A 15,922-nucleotide genomic window follows, 5' to 3' on the forward strand; every position below is an offset into this window, starting at 1 on the left:
GGGACAACATAAGTGGCAACTACAGATAAGTACGATTGCAGGGGTCTATTGCCAAAGTGTTAAGAGATATGATCACGCGGGAGGTGATTAGCGCGGTCATAGGTCACAAATATAGATTTAAGATAAACTTCAGCTGCATTGACCAACGCAGACTGTAGCGTCTTACAAGCGCTGCATTATATAATTAGATGATAAGAACCTATGTAAGAATGAATAAAAGGCGATGCCCTCGCAGTAGCGAGTCAGTTAGATTCAAACACCCGAATTGAACTCATTAAGTGTACGCATTAGTTTATAGTGTGAACAACCTGTTATTAGAGAACACTATCTGTTCAGAAAACCAATTACCGTTAAGGAATATAAATTGAATGCCAAAACGTTTAATAAAAATTCTATTTATATGTGTTCTTATATTAAATATATATTTCTGTCACGCCTTGGGATATACATCGGCATTCAATAATAGATATTTTATATTTATAGCCATTAAATTCGGCATTCATCTGAGTCAGTCCTAGATATTTTATATTTATAGCCATTAAACTCAAGCTCTCAAATGTAAACACAATCTATCTAATACACTTCATTTAATTTCTTTCTCTAAAACTGTGCAATGAAATTGCAAGAATTGTTTGTATTCATCCACTTCAATGTCAGCTGGATGTTACAAAGCTAATTTGGCCGGACAAGTGGCTTAAAAATAAATCACCTGCAAAAATCAAATTCAGGTGCAATGGACGGGTAGAAATTCAGTGAATGAAAAATGCATGGCAGAGGGCATTGAGCACTCGACCGGATTGCGTGACAATGTGAAATGTGAAATGGCACTAACCACAACCCAAAGCGAACCCACAATTCTTTGCCTTTTGGCACTGACCTTCTGTTTTGAGGGTCGATTATGGGTTTATTGATAGATGACCCTGCCACTCAGGCGGACTTTGTTAACGGACATCCATAATTGACAGCCTATTGCTCGTTTCCTGTTCAGAAGACCGCCATTCGATTCGATTGCACGGCTACAAATAATTATAATAAATTGCTACCATTTTGGAGCCAAACTGACAGGAGCAGATTGCAGGATCAGTGGTTGTTTGGGTGTTTGGCAGTTTGGAAAACACACGCTCCCGTTGGTAATTAACTTTTTAGAGGGTTATTGGTTGAATTTTGTTGCCACACCTTCTAAATTTCATATTTCGTTCGCAGGACGTGGCTTTAATAGTGATGCATGCCAATTATGAGGTGATTATGACGTTGGTCATATGCAAATGAGCTTTCCCGGCTCTCGGGTCGCTTGGCGACTTTTAATTGCTCTTGTGCGAGTCGATGGGTCACTTCCGTTTGTCCCCGCCCCCGCCACACAACCGATGGGCGTGGCCGGGGGGCGTGCCACATTGTGACCGCTACTGTTGGCCATTTCGGTTGCATATTGACAGCTGAAGGGGAGAGAGCGATGGGGAGCACCCATCAGAAAGCGCTTAAAGTGTCAACTTTTAAACGCTCAGCTAATTGCACTCAACGTCCGGAATAAGCTACAGACCGAATTTGTTGCACTTAATGAGCAAATTTACAAAACATTTGAGCACAATTACCGAGCAATTTAAGTTAAATGAACTGTTTCTGATGTTTTATTCCCTCTTCTTTCTTTTTTTTATCCTGCCCCAAATTATTTATAAGGCCACGACAAGCACACAAACGCTGCTGATGAGGCAAATGAAGGGAAAAGAGGAGCCAAGTCTCAAAAAAATGTGAAGATAAACGATAGCTAACTGGATTAGCGTGATTATGTAGATATATGTTGTACATTCTTGCAGAATAATTACTTCATTAGCCTTTGAAATTATTTTCTGACAATTTCTAAGTTATGACTGCCAAATTGCAAAAATTCTTGCCAATTCGTTAGTTTAAAGCTGGTAGTTATTCAATTCCTCTTGCATCGGAGCCATTTGCATTATGAACTTGTTAGAAGTTATCATCGAAGTTTGATCTTTAATAGTTAGAACTTTTGTGATACAACTTTAATGACTTTCCAAAGAAAACTTTGAAATTACTTTATGAGTCATCATCAACATCTTCATTTGGAGGCTGGGCTAGTTGGAACAAACCTTTGTTCGAATTTAGACCATAAACTGAATTTACTACCTTTATGTTTGTGCCATAATTTATTTGTGTATACGTAATTTAACTACCCTCTATATTAAACAGTTTAAATGGGTTTATTTTTCTGTCCCTTCGAAAGCAACATAAATTTTAGGTCCGAGAAAAGTTTTGCACGTTGTTTTGTTTCACTTGGCTTTAGTTTAGATTATTATACTGAAATGGTACCACCTACAGCATAAATATATGCATAAATATAGGCAATGTGAAAAGAGGATAAGTGGGGGAAAAAAACTGAAACTTAAAACCAACTGGCTGCCGAGTTGGGGAAAGTGGCTTTAGGGCTAGTTTTCATTGCTGGATTGCTGGCACTTGATGGCAGTTTTATTGATTTGTTGTTGCTAGAAACTTTTCCTTTCACATGGCCCGAATTTATGGCCCCAACATCAACAAACAATGGCGGCAGAGAGACCCTGAAAACGCCGCCAAAAATTTGCATTCGCTTGAGCCAAGGCTGCTGTAGTTTGTTTTTTCCCACCACTTCTGGTGTTTTTCGCATTATTCCATTTTGTTATTCACATTTTGTGCCATGCGGTACGAAAATGTTGACCAACGAATTTAAACAGCGTACTCGTACACCCATTTACTTGCCGTTCCTTTGATATTAACGATCCCTTCTGCATATAATGTTCATATATTCGCATTTCTACATTTCTGTTGCCCCTCGTAATGCGATGGGGAAGACAAAAAACATTAGCATAAAGTGCTTGTGAAGCAATTCCGTGCACTGTGCAAAAAAGCGTGCTGCGGGAATTGTTGGCTGCCTTTTGGGGCTTACAAATTTCTGTGGGGGGCGGGGGCGGCACGCATCAAAACCGCACGCGCTAATTAAAAGAAATAACCAAACAAAAAACTATGAAAACAATAGAGGAAAAAATGCTGAAAAGCAGAAGGGGTTGTGTTTGCCCAGAAAATTACTCATACGCCGCTTGGTACGTGCGCCCAGCTGGTAAATTGTTTTTAATTAATTTTTATGACCTTAAACTTTACGCCGCATCCTGTGATGCACGGCATTTCTCAGCTGACTCATTTTGAGAAATAGAATGCAATTAAATTCGTTAGCCAAACAAAAAAGCCACTAAATAAAGGTTTTCACTATTTCATTTGAGTTCAATTTGGTAGTGGGTGGGTCACGTTAGAAGGGGGTAAGGGAAATGGAAAAGTCAATATGGGAGAATGGAGAATCATTGAAGCGTTAACGGTGACAGACAAGGACGTACTCGAGATTTCAGGGTGGGTCCTTGGCCAGCTTCATTTAACTTTTACTCACGACTCGACCACCCACACACCCAGGCACCCACACATTGTTGTTGGTCTGCAACTATTGCAATAAATATGAAGGCCATAAGTGGCTGGGCCGCAGAATGTCACGTGTTCGCCGCGTAGGCGGACATTGGATGTCCCGGCTAATGCTGCCAAATCAGAGCTCAAGTTCGTGGAAAGGGGCTCAAAACTGTGGGATAACTTTTAAAAATCAAACCACCATCTGGCCCATAAATAATGCATCACATGTTATCCTATATGACTTTAAATAGCGCAAGGACTTTTCTAGACAGGAATTATGCTATGACTTAAATACAATTTTAAGAAACTCTAAGGATTATTAAACGTTAAATAAATAATTTTAAATGCAAGACAGAAAGCGGAAATTCAGTTAGTGAGTTTCGACTGTAAAGTAATTTGAGGGAACCTTTAATCCCGGCGCTGTTCATTTCACCTAATCGTAAACCCAAACCAACAGCCTTTGGCCATCCGGCAATGACTTTTACCCGGCTACTGATACTGGTTGCCTGTTTCTGTTTAATCTGCTTCCCTTTTCCGGACCGATTTTTATTTTCTCCCGCTTGTGCTGGCGTTGTTGCCAGGCGAACGCCTCGTCAGAGGCTTATAAAAAATGTAGACAAGTGCCGCCAAGTGGCAAGTTCCAAGCTCCAAGCGCCAAGCGCCCAGCTCCAAATTGCGAGTTCCAAGTGCCGTTCGCCGCTGCCAGGGGCAATTGGGCAACGCATTATGTCGTAGATTACGGCCTTTTGCATTATTTATGTGGGTCAGCCGACGAGCGGCGAAACGGCCTTTAATTGGATCGCAAGTGGGCCTTAATGTGCAGTCAGCTTTCGTCCTTCGTCCATTCGCATCTATTTTTAAGATGCCCACTCGAATGTTTCACTCGCAGCCCGCGGCACGTAATTTTCCCGTGTGTAATTCCGGCTTAATGTTAATGGGTCAGTTCACTAAAAATTAAATCTGCACACTTATTACCTGCCTGAAGTGCGAGAAATTAATTCTGGGATTGGTGATTTACGTGCGTATGAGTGGTAAAGCTCATCATATAACACATACTGATACTTTCTTATAACACAAATATAATAATTCTTATTTTTGAAATAGTAGTCGTTTCGAAAAATTGTTTAGTTTGTAACACTGAGTATTTAAAACATGACTAGCAATGATATACAAAAGTTTGTTTGGTACACAAATTACTCGCTTAAAGTGAATAAAATAAAATTAATTTGGCGCTTGGTAATTTATGCAGAGTTAACTCACTGTGAAGTGCATTTTTCGTTGAAATAGAGGAATAGAGGAATTTCGCGTGCGGAATGCGCACACACAAAACTGGCCAAAAATGGCGGGAAAACCTGTAAGTTGCAGCTACAACAACTGGCGCGTTGCCAAGGTGCATGGGTTCCATGGCTGGAAAATCAGAGGAAAAGCGGGGAAGCGCAGGAGTGGTGGTGCCTCCGTGACGTGGCCTAATGGTATTGAAAGGCGGGCAGTAAAGCGGGCAGACCAACAGAGAGAATTGCACGCATATTAACACAGCGCCTGCACACACACACACTTACTAGCCCATAAGGGCCAAAAGAGAGAGAGCCAGCGTTTTACTCAATGAATCATGGCCAACAGCTGATTTATATTTGTGAGTCAACAGTACCGTGTGTACGTTAGTGTGAGTGAGTGTGTGTGTTGGCAGCGATTGGTGTCCTTGAAACTGTTCAAGTACGCTCGACAAGTGCACCAAGTGTCTCATTGTGCATTTCTCAGTGTGTCCGTATGTCCGTGTGAGTCCGTGTGTGCGAAGGCCACTGTCAGTGGCAGCGGCAAGGCAATGCCATTAGGACCTGGCCAGAACGGAATGAAACGGAACGGAACCTCAGACCCACTTTGTGCCACATCCTCGGGTGCAGACATGTCCCTTTTCCCGGCTGAATGGCCAGGAAGACAAAAGTCCAAGCCACTGCAGATAATTGACAACGAGCTGCTGAAAATCAATTGAGTGACTTTGCATGTACGACTTTACTTTGCCCCCCGGCGGACCACTCGCTATTGTTAGTGATGTTGCGGTTGTTGTATTGGCCAACTGTCAGTGGTGACCAGGCTTGAATGGCAAATAAGGCAAAAGGATAACGCAAAGGGGGTTTTCTCTGCATAGCAAATCGTTGCTTAAATGTAAGTAAGCAGCTTAAAGGTTATAAATGATCATAAGTTTTGTGAAATATCCTGTTTTTCACAACTATTGATAACGCTTTAGTAAATAATATATTGATTTAAGGCATCTTTTTTGTTGAAAGAAAGCATATTTAAGACAGAAGTTTAAAAGATAGTAAAATAGAATGGATGGTTCTAGGGAACCTTTATAGTTGGGCCAAATATAAAGGTCTTTCGGATTGTTACAAGTTGTAACTTACAACTATTATAATAACGGAAATTACGTTTGTGGAAGAGAGAGTCGGCTCAAAAAAGGCTTATTCGTCCACACTGGCATTGGTTGCCATGGCACATTGTGCCCGTTGTCATTACATTGGTACAAAGATGAAAAGCACGCTAAAACTGAATAAAATCCCGCTGCAAATGCCGTTGGCATCCCTCGCCCCATTCGGCATTTAGTGAGTTACTGGGTTTACTGAGTTAACTGGGTCTCTGCATCTGTGTTTTGGCCGCATGCTGATGCGGTTTTGTGGCCCACGTCGTGATGTTTTCCCTTAACCAGCGGGGCACACACAACTCGATATTGGCCCAGACTCAGAGCCATTCGCAGGTGTACGCAAACACGGGTATTCTTGGCCAGGTGGGCGTGGCGGAATGACATTGTTTGGCTCCGCTGGCTGGGGTAAACACGCTGGGCACAGACGGCGTGTCGCTTGCTCTCTTTGCTTTTTGATTAACGTTTTAACGATTTGCGCAAACAATTGCGGCAGTAACAGCAATCACTAACAAGGAGCACTGTACCTATATATACATATATATATATATATAGAATATATACCCGGATTACCACTTGTGGGCTTTACATGTTTTCACAGCCAAGGAAGTGCTGATATTATTCCTTGCCGCTGCAAAGCAATTTTCGGGATTTACTCAAGCTCATATGAGGAAGAAGAATATTTCATTTTATTAGAGTTATTTTATTTTGTTTTGAAACGACATGTATTTGCCAGAGGAAAACAAGAAAAATGCTTTTCTGCTTTTGAAATATACAAAGTTCCTATAATTACAAGTACAACCAGATCTCGGAGTTTTGTTTTTTAACTTGACATCAGAAAGTACAAAAAATTTTTCCGAATTGAAAAAAAGCAAACCTACACCTTTCTAACACTTTTCTGCAACATTACATGAAACGCAAAGTTATATAATTTTCTTTTGTTTGCTGACGAGTTTCGAAAAGTGCACGATAACAACAATGTCAATTTCCAGATGTAATTTCCCGGAGTGCCCGAGTAGAAATTCCTCCGCAATAGTAAGTAGGAAATTAACTCCCGTAAAATTTTCATTTGCTGTCTGGCGTAAATTGAATTCGGCTTGATATGCACATATTAAAAACGCTTTCAGCGTTTATGTGCATTAAATTGCACTCGCCGTGATTGGAATGGGAGAACTTAATTAGGCTGTTTAATTAAAGTGCTCGTGTGTGTGGCAGGGATTTCTCCACCTCATAGGGAGATTTAAGCATTGTGACAACCAAGGCCATTGCGACATCTTCAAGGACTCCGCTGAGTCCTTTATTTTTCCCCGGCCGAGATACGGGCAAACACAATCAATAGTGGCTTCATTATGACCGTCTATTTGCAGAGTGTACCCAGTTAGCTAACTAGCTTCTGGTTCGGTTGCCAGTACTTTGCATAACCGAAGAAAACTGGAAAAGCTGGAGTGCTGGGCGGAGGGAAGGGCGCGGAAAAGGGCGGAAAAGTGGTACTGCTGCACTTCGGCTTATTGCCTACGCGCAGCTAGCAGCCATTTTAGCCATTCAGCCATTGTTGACTTGTTTGCAAATTGGTTTCACCAGCTGAATACTTCGAACCCGAGTCCTTCGGAGTGCCATTGGCGTATTCTCCTGTCGCTGACATCCCGTCATGCTTACATCCTTACGTCCTTACGTCCTGGCTGCCTTCATTTCAAATTACTTGGCTGCGTAAATTAGGTGGCAGTGGCCCAACTCCCATCTTTATATTTTTCCATCTCGCCTGTTGACATTCCGCCATGTACACTCGCGTACTTGGCAAATGTATGTGTATTTTTCATCTTCTTTGTAGTACAAAATTTGATTTTGGTTTTGTTGAACGCGGCTAATTTCATTTTGTCAGACCTCGACCTCGCACTTCTGAACCTCCCCACCGCCAATCCCCGCTGAAATTCTAATGCTGAGTGATGTGGCAGGCCTAATTTCATTAAAAACGGTGCAAAAAAAGGAAAAACCAAATGCTTAACAGATTTCTGCCAAAAGACAAAAGAATTTGCCAGAAAAAAGTGGAGAAAAACAAGTAGCAACCCGGCTCATTTTTAACTTTCTCTGTGCTTTATTTAACCTTAACCTTTTTTATGGCTCTGTGTTTGTGTGTGCTTGTGTGTGTAGGCTCCTTAATTAGAAGCCATTTTCACTGGCGGCACTGAAACATCCCATACCATAGCACACCATTACATACCATGCCATAGCATTCCCCTCCAGTCTAATGAGCCTGAGCCTGATTCGGATTCTGTATCTGAATTTGATGTTGATGTTGATTCCTTCGGCTACTCTCGCTGCGTAGCTGTTAAACATAATCAGGGTTCAATAAACACAGCCCAAGTGGGGTTGCCAAAGTTGCCAGGTTCTATGAACTGCTCGGCTGAAAATGCAAATCAACAGCTTAAAATTTAATTTAGGCGTTAGCAATGTAAATAAAGTGGCGGGGGTGTGGCAAAAGTGGAGTGAGGTGCTGTGTACTTAGGAGCAGCTCGCCTGAGTGACCATTTATGATTTGGGCCTTGTCCCAAATTCAATTCCGAACATTTGGTTAACTTTGTTAAAAAGTCGAAATTAAAATGAGGCAAAAAGTCGCTGGCCCGGCTAAGAAAATGTGTTGACCGCATTGAGGTTACTTTTTTGTCCCTTACAGGCCGCAACTAAGTTGAAGTTGCGTATACGCCGCGTGTTCACAAAATAAATTGAAAGAAAAGCAAGCCAGTAACTTTCACTGTCTAGCGTTTTTCATTATTTTCGTTTCTTTTTGTCGACCGAAACGTACAAATTGCACGGCTCAAAGGGAAGTTGATGAGCTCGCGAAGTTGGCCATAAATTTCGCTGAAGAATGATTTCATTTTGTGCCCGGCAATGGCGACACGTTAATCTGCAGCGACTGGAGCTCCCAATCCCCTCGGTGGCTCCCCGTGGGCGAGTCCCGGGCACAGAGTCGACTCTATTGAACCCACATATAAAATCAATAATAGCATAAATAATATACGTGTGGAGTTTTGTGGGGAAAGTAGAAAAAAATTGGAAACGCCTGAGAGACAAAGGCCTAGGCCGACAGGCCAGGTCCATTGGGCCATCGAAGGACCCGGGCAAAGGGAGTCCTCCCTCGACACATGCCTGACACAATACAAAAAATGAAAGCTAAGCCCAAAAAAAATGTATTGGGGAGGATAACGGGCAGGAGACCCGGCCACACTGAACCTTTAACTAACACACAAAAGGCTTTCTCAACGGTTTCTACAGTTGCAGGCTTCCAAACGGTGGCAAGACAAAAACCGTCTACACAGAAAAGAATTCTTAATTGTTCTCTTCATTTATTTATACACTTTTTGTGCGGAAGTGTGCTGATATAAAACTGTGGAGGAGCTGTAAGGTCGTTATATGTATTTTGATTTATGAGATAATTTACATGCTAGCGTTTGAAAAGCTGGGAACATTCTTAACCTGTATTTATATTATTTCATTGTTAACTAGTTATCTATTAGTGATGAAATCAAATTGGTAAAATTTGATCAAATTTAAAACAAAGCTGAACTGATTTGATCAATGTATTATATTAGTCTGAGTATTTATGTAACTTGAAATTCGGCACATAAATACAAGCCAGTCTTTTTTTTTTTAAGTGTGGTTTAGAGTTAAGTGAGAGCCCTTTCAGTGGTGGGAGGAGCGGCTGAGGGGGAGTAGGGCGAGTGCAAAGTAAACATGTCGAATGAAGGATACTTAAGAAGCTCTGAAAAGAGGGTCGCCCGAAAAGTTGACTCGCTGCAGGATTTCCGTAAGTGACTTTGAACTGGCTGCGGGCTATGTTTCAGTGATTTGCTGGTCCTAACCCTTAATATGCATAGAATCCTCTTTAGGAATCTTACCCTTCATACTTGGTTGTGGTTAACAGGATAAGAGATTCTATTATGTTATTTTTTAAGAACTAAAGATCTTTGTGTATCGTTAATAAACTTGTAGTTTATGGTCTCCTGATATTGATTGATAAAATATACTTTAGCTACGAAGAAAATAGGAGAAAAAGCTCATTAGTAACATTAATCTTTTTATCCGTTAGTCTTTTAAGTTCATTTTCTTGATTTTGTCACCAATCCTAACTCTTCCATTGACCCACGACCTGCATTGCCAGCTCTCCAGTTTATTTGGCTTTGCCACATTACAATATTATAAACAATAATCCGCTCCAAAGGGCGCAACACAAAGTGGAACAATTCCAGGGACACAAGTGGGGGCTCCGAGACACTTTGACACACTCTTCCGAGCAAACTCACCCAGATGTCCTGGGATGTCGAGCGCCACTTAATGACATAAACACTGGCAACGGCCGTTGGCCCGTGAGTTGTGGCATCTTGGGCTTCAGCTCTTCGGGCTTTATGGGCATCTTGGCTGCTTCCCGGGACCACCAGCCCATTTCAGCCGGAGCTCCGGCGGAAGTTGTCCTAATGAGAAAAGCGTTGAGCCGCCAATCCGCCATTGTCGTCCTTGCTCACCACCGAAGACCACAAAAGGCAGTGGGTTGAATGGGGAATGGGAAATGGGGCATGGGAATCGCTGGCACTAATATTATTAATTTGCAACTTTTGCTTTTGCTGTTGCCGCTGCGAGAGTTAAGTCGAAGGCAAATATCATTCATGCCATTTAGTGGGCAATAAAATATGCAGAAAACGGACGACGGGCGAGTTTCCATTTCCATTTCCAGACGAGCGCGCCGGGAAAATGCGAAACTGATTTAAATGCTTTCTTGAGCGTGTTTCCGGCTTCGGTTGTAAATATTTGCTTAACTGATTGCACAGAGAGGAGAGTTGGAGTCGGAGAAACACTTTTTCGAATTAAGTTCTTTTTGCTGCTCTGATTGCTTTTTGTGGTTACTTTATTCTCCCGATCTTTCAGATTTTTCCTATTTTCCCGATTTTGCACTTTGTATCTGCTTTTGGGTTGTGCAATTGACATGTTTTTATTAAACTTATTATCGATTCGACTGCAATTGGTGTGCAATATGAAATGCAAGACTTGTGGTCATCTCCCAAACGAGTTTGTCAAGCCAAAGTTGCAACAAAGTGCGAACAATTTGCGGTTAATAAAAACCATTACCAGCAATCTCGCACAGAATGTTGGTAATTGAAAGTCAAATATAAAGTGTCAGTGCAATGATTTCTTGTTGATGATACTGGGAATGTGTCTTTCGATCGATTGACAACATTCTTTAATTAAATTTTCAATCAAAGCATTCAAATCTCTTACAAATCGCATCATTACGCCAGCTATGAATTTGATTAGCTTATGGCTAAATCCAGACAAACAGACACGCCAATCGGAACAACAATGGCATGCTAAAATGGCTCAAGGCATTCATTCTATTCATCATTTATCCAGCCATTTATCGGGAGACATTCGAGATGCCTTCGGTGGCTGGGGACCACCTGCTGATGAGATATTGCCCGAATAAATGAAGGCATTTACATTTAAAACATTTATGCGCAAATATTTGCCGTCTTTAAGGCCATTTGCCGTATCGGGTGGGCCATATTGTCTTACATTCGGCATGGGTTACGGTCTTTGCAGTCTTTGCACACAACAACAAAAATAGAAACAAATTCACATTCAGATTCTGAATCTGAATCTGAATCAGAGTCCCACTGAACTCGAAACCATTCGAAAGTTTCCAGCAAATAAAACATCCATACACGAGCATACGCATGTATGACCAAACAATCTGAAACTCGACTGTATTAGTTAAATTCAAACTTTTTCGAGCGTAACTTGAAAAGTTTCAATTTGTGCATGACAATCGCCGTCTGTCAGTAGTCCTCCTCCTCTAATGTCTATCTGTCTATCTGTCGGCGCTTGTGCGTGTGGACCGTGTGTCATTTTAGTTCCCTGCGACACTAAGAGAAAACTAATCCTTGAAGCCCTTGAAGGCCCTTGAAGAGGGCAAAAAATACTCAATATATTACTTAAATTATAAATATTGACTGAGAACAACAATGGAATATTTGCGATGCTCAGCTGCACTAGCTTGTTAATCTGTTTATCTATAAAATATTAATACTTTATAAAAGGCCTATGAGTTTTGTTGGAATGTACGAACCTATAAATGGCTGGAGATTTCTCCGAATTCACTACAACCAACGCAATGTTATTTCATAAAATGTATTCGCATTCGCCATCTGCACAAAGTTTAGAAAGCTGAGTAAAAACTTTGTGCAATTCACAGAACGAACAGAGTTCGCAAGCAATTGGCAGGGAACTTTTGGGCTTTTGCTAAATTTGATTTCAAAGGCGGCCCGGCCCGAATTTCAATTAAATGCAAGTGCACTCGTAGGTGCAAATCGCAAGTGAAGAAAATCGATAGCCAGACTCAGGTGGCGTGCTAGTCGCCTTCGCAAAACCCAGAGGCTTTGCTAGCCAGCCAGTTCATTCACGAATGCGAATAAGGCCAAAAGGCTGGTGGCCAAAGGTGAGACACTTGGGGGGATACAATTCGAATGGGAATGGGTTGGGCGCAGTGCCCTCGGCTGAGCGAATCAAGTGGCAAATGCCAAATGGCATCCTGACCTGACCCAGCAGGAACAGGAGCATCAGCAACAGAAGCCAACTCAGTGGATGAACTCGACGACTGGCGGCAAATGGCACACTATGCACTATGCACTATGCACCATTTGCACTGTGATACGGGAATGGAAAACTAACGAGAGGAAATTGTGTTTCAGAAATGCAATGAAAAATTATTGTGGAGCAGTGAAGCGGGCACGGATATTTGTCGCAAGTTGCTACAAAAAAATCAGATGAATGTGCATCAAGTCGGGTAGAAAGGAACTGTGCACGTCCACAATACCTTATCAAATAAATGGCAATAAATGTGTTTCGTATAAAATGTGAAACTCAATGGTGTGAAACGCATCAATAAATGGCCTTTATTTAAATAGTTATGTCAATTTACACACTATTTTATATTTCCATCCAAAAATATAGTTGCTTTGAGTTTCATTCTAATTGACTCACATCAAGATAGCCAACAACATTGCCCTGTGTAGTTGAACTTGATACTCAGACCTTGTCTCAAAATGTGATTACCTTAGTAAGCTCGCTGGAAACAAAGACTTTTACGATTATCTTAATAGCCAGATCCTAGACTTCAGACTCTAAGCAAATAAAATAAATTGCTTGGAATAGTAAATTGTCTACTGAATTTTTAACCACTGTTCATTGTGCGATTTGTATCATTAGGAAGCCCCCCAAACAAACCAGGACATTCTGGGCAGCTGGTGGCAGGCTGGAAGAGGAGTTGAGTTGGGAAAAGCCGACGGCGGAATATGTACATATTTAAAGTGTCGGGCAACTAAGGATTTCAACTTTATTAAAAAAGGAAGAAGGCGGCCCGATGGCCATGGGATATGGAGATGGCTGGTGAAGGGTGGCAATGGTGGCGATGGTGACCCCGACAGAGCCTGCCGCTTAACTAGACAGCACTTTCAGTTTACGTAACCACTAAAAATGGCGCCCAATGTGCTCTCCGTTTTCCGTTTGCCGTGTGCCTCTGTTTTACTGTGAGTTTGTGTGTGCTTTTCCAGCTTTTCCTGCTCTTCCTTGCTTCTTTGTATTTTTCACGTGCAGCGGAATGGAGGAGAAGTTCTATATTGTTTGCTTACTTGCTCAACACGCGCCCTATGTCCGCCGCTCCTGATGATGATGAGCGGTGGAATGGCCGGAGGATTGGCAGGATGAGCGCCCCTGGCGCGCCGCCTTCATTGTCCTTCCTGATTTGCCTGCTGCCGCCTCGACTTGGCTGCCTCACCGAAATAATGAAACTTTTCCCGTTTGTCTGTTGCTTTTATTGCAGTTTATTGTTAATGCTGTTCTACTTGTTGTTATTGTTGCTTTTTTTGTTGGTTGATAACAGCTCAAACTTTTTAACACGCGCGGTTCGTAATTTTTTAATGCCTTCGATGTTTGAGATATTCCTTCTTTTTTGTATTTTTCTGGGTGTGTGCCAACAATTTAATTTGTCATTAGCTCCCCGAAACGCGGCTCTATTTATATTGCTGTCCGCACTCGAATAAGAAAAAGAACACCCAAAATCGATTTGTTAAAATGGAATTTCTTTTTGATTTCTATACCCATGCCAAGAAAAGTTTCCCGCAATTTGCCGCACGTTTTTTCTGTATTTTTTTTTATATTTTGTATATATATAAAGTGTAACGTAAACACGTACAAGACGACCCACAAACACAGGGCTTACGACTTACGGCAGTCATAAATGGAGTTTCGTGTCGGTTTTTGTAGTGCCGCAAAATCGAAACACGCACACGCGAATTTCACTGTCCAGCCGGTTTTTCGAGATGTATATGTTTATATAAATTGATGTTCTTCTTTCTACCACATGTGAAAGATGCCAAAGTATGTATAAGAAGAACTGTCACTGGCACTTTGGCTACGTTTTGTGACAAGTGGCCACAGGTTTCTATTGGCTTTCGTTGTGGTTTTTGTATTTATTGCTGACTCGCAGGCCGTTCTTGGCCTTTTTTTTTGCGGGGCAGCAATCCGTGGCGATGAGCGCCTGCTCTGGTAACTGGCCACTGACTGAGTCTCGGCCAAGAAATGTGGCCAAGTCCTTTGGCGGCAAACCAACACAGGACGCGGCGAATTCGAGGAAGAGAGCTTCTGCGCAGTGTGAATTGGCGGGAAAAGGATATTTCAAATTCAAGCAGAGTTGCATGGAAAAGTAGTAGTATTAAAATTTTAAAAAAATATGGTAAGTTATGATTAAATACTGTGGATGTCCGGCCACGAAATATATTTTGTAGAATACCTTTTGTGGGACTATGTGCAGGCGTTTTTCCTTGTAACTTAGCTTCCTTGCTCCAATACCTTTTAAGCAACCGTGTTGAAAGGCAACCTCTGAACAGCTGATCTACCCCCCAGTCATGCCAACCCACACCCCCCTTATAAGCACCCAACCACCCCAAAGTGCCGAATTTGCCGCGCGAGAAAAAAAAAATAAGGAAAACCCCCAAGGCGCTCAAGTCAGCACTACTATATAGTATCAACCGCCCCCTTCAATGCAGGGCGTCAATATTTGCATTTGTAATAAAAATATTTTGATGGCACCCCGCCAAAAATGCGTGAGTAAATCTAAAAAAGATTTGTTATTTCGGCGCGTGTTCGTGTCGTGCAAATCACACGATAACAACAAAGGGAACAACAAATGGGTGGGCCAGGACAACATGCACACTCACACACAAACACATGCACACCACAAGGACTAAAATCGGCGGAGGAGCAGAGGAGGAGCAGCAGCAACAACAGCTGACGATAGCAATATGCCGGCTACGAACTGGTCTCCGCACATGTCAGAGTTATTAAAATTTCATAAAAAGGAGATAAATATGTAGATGTAGATAGGAGGTAGAACTACGGCAACGCAATTTGATTTAATGCCGCTTCTGTCAGTGACAGTTGAGTGTTTGTGTGCTGTGTGTTGTGTTGGCTTTTTAAGTGACGCCCCGAGTGACGGACTGTCTGATAAGGTGAAAGTCCTTCGGCCGTATTGTCTTCTTTAAATATTGAAATGTGAAATGCTGATAAGCAATAAGGCACCCATCATTGGTTGCCCTCTGCTGCTGGCTTCTTGGCTCTAAGAAGCGCATGTCTATCACTTGTCACGGGCAAATTGGCGGGCCTTATGAGCGATGATTGCCCCGATGCCATCGTGCATCACTCACTTAGTGGCTCCGAAAGGAGAGTGGGTGCCAACTAGGATCCGTGGCCGACTTTGATGAATGGAGTTTGATTTGAGCAGCATTTATTATGCCATCCTCAGTGGGACTCGCGGCGTCTAATTTAAAAAATAATTCAAGGCACATCCGCCTTTAAAATGTATACTAATAAAAAGTTCGCCAGCATCAATACTTTAGTATTGATTAATTCCCTACAAGCGAGCGAAAATTTATTATATTTGACTCGCCTTCGAAGCGGAATTAATTCATCCGCTGTGACAGTATAGTGTTTGTTATTTTCGAAACAAAAATATTTGTACTTTAC

At 41.9% G+C, this 15,922-nt stretch overlaps 1 protein-coding gene and 1 long non-coding RNA gene across 3 annotated transcripts in view; one reads left to right on the forward strand and one right to left on the reverse strand.

Moving 5' to 3' along the window:
- LOC6536841 (octopamine receptor beta-3R) overlaps window positions 1-14,472 on the reverse strand; it is a 37,904-nt gene extending 23,432 nt beyond the window's left edge. For both annotated transcript variants that reach the window (XM_002097375.3, XM_015192479.2), the window contains exon 1: window positions 13,531-14,472. The gene's annotated coding sequence lies outside the window, so the exon portion shown is untranslated. The remainder of the gene's footprint in view (window positions 1-13,530) is intronic.
- Window positions 12,337-13,799, forward strand: LOC120321984. Its single transcript, XR_005561729.2, has 2 exons — window positions 12,337-13,428; window positions 13,496-13,799. It is a non-coding gene; the product is annotated as an uncharacterized LOC120321984 (long non-coding RNA).
- Window positions 14,473-15,922: the final 1,450 nt, after the last annotated feature.

The sequence above is a fragment of the Drosophila yakuba genome, chromosome 3R (genome assembly GCF_016746365.2).
Source record: "Drosophila yakuba strain Tai18E2 chromosome 3R, Prin_Dyak_Tai18E2_2.1, whole genome shotgun sequence".
Lineage (NCBI taxonomy): Eukaryota > Metazoa > Arthropoda > Insecta > Diptera > Drosophilidae > Drosophila > Drosophila yakuba.